This window comes from Limulus polyphemus, unplaced genomic scaffold (genome assembly GCF_000517525.1).
Source record: "Limulus polyphemus unplaced genomic scaffold, Limulus_polyphemus-2.1.2 Scaffold555, whole genome shotgun sequence".
NCBI classification, from domain to species: Eukaryota; Metazoa; Arthropoda; class Merostomata; order Xiphosura; family Limulidae; genus Limulus; species Limulus polyphemus.
Genome location: NW_013666165.1, coordinates 512004 through 513499, shown reverse-complemented (window position 1 = coordinate 513499; position 1496 = coordinate 512004). Strand labels below are relative to the sequence as shown.

The 1496-nt window shown below is 32.4% G+C and overlaps 1 protein-coding gene across 1 annotated transcript in view; it reads right to left on the bottom strand.

The window, feature by feature from the left end:
* The window catches only part of LOC106459080 (probable pathogenesis-related protein CaO19.6200), a 15906-nt gene that overhangs the window by 3636 nt on the left and 10774 nt on the right, over positions 1 to 1496 (bottom strand). The gene's annotated exons all lie outside the window — the stretch shown is intronic.

The window sequence follows — 1496 nt, the reverse complement described above, 5'->3', positions numbered from 1 at the left end:
GACTAGAGGGAAGGCAGCTAGTCATCACCACCCACCGCCAACTCTTGGGCTACTCTTTTACCAGCGAATAGTGACGTATTATGGAAAGTCCTGTATAAGCTGTTATAAAATATACAAGTTAGTAAGGTTATGAAAATTATTATTTACAATAGACTATTGTGTTTCTAAGACAACTTTCAGTCGAATGATATGCTTTATTAGAAAATCAAAAGACAAAAAGTAATTTACAGGAAAGCTGCTAATTCATCTGTGTACTTGTATCGTGTTTATAAATGTTCTGGGAAAACAGAAGAGCTGAACGATGGAGTTATAAAAAACACACACTGCAGGTTTCTTCAAGTATGAGGATAGGCTACAGATATAAAATAAATACTCTCCTATAAAAAATGAGCTATAGGAGCTCTGCTTCTTTAATCTTTGAGGAACTTATGTCTAGAAAAATCAACATAAATATAACATCCACAATACCGACGTGAAGAGTGTAATAATACAGTGAATTAAGGTTTGTTCGTTCATTTGTACTATCTGTGCTCTGCCCACCACAGATATCGAAACCCGGATTCTAGCGTTGTAAGTTCGCAGACATACCGCTGTGGCACTGAGGGGCGTGAATTAAGGAGCCGAAAAAAGTGAGTTTTCGAAAAATGAGTTAACCGACGCCATATTCAATTAAACAATAGCTTTAATTTTTCCAAAAGGTAATTAATATTCTTAATTAATCTTGATTTATAATAACGATGTTCCAGGTTTCTTGCTTCCCTTGGAGCAAATTCCTCTTTCGTCAATCGGGAAGTATGATAACCGTAACTACGCACCGTGATATGCAAGAATACGATACTTTTTCTACTCCCGTAATGAGTAAGTGGAATTTTTGTGTATGTGGAGTATGTTTATCTTCCAATATATAACGGTGATCAAAAGAACAACTCAGTTCTTTTTATACTAGTTACACAAGGGACTGGGTGAGCTCACTAGAGTATCACACAAGCTATATAGCAGGGAAGACATTAGTAACTTTATATATGTTGTACCAAAATAGACAGCGATCTTCAAAGTAGGTTCCTTGTTACCAAATATCTATAGTTACATCTATCTATTTCCTTACCTATACAGCATATTCAAAATATGAAATATATATATTCACATATATGGGTGTGATCTTCTCGAGCGCAATAAATATATTAAAATATTTAAAGCACTATCAAGTTCGAAATATCATATGTTATTTATATTTTTGGTTTCGGTAGGTAGGTAGATAGCGCTTTCGCAGCTTTAGCACGGCTCTTCAGCCAACCAAATTAAATACAATACATAATATATCAAATACATATACATCTGTATATATATATATATATATATACGGATATTCTAGTAAACATATTCTATAAATACTATAATATTATATATTGTAGAATTCAATAAACAAATAAAAACATAATAAATCCACAAGTTAATTTAAATAAGTTTCCTATTTACTTTACCTTAATTTTTTTAAA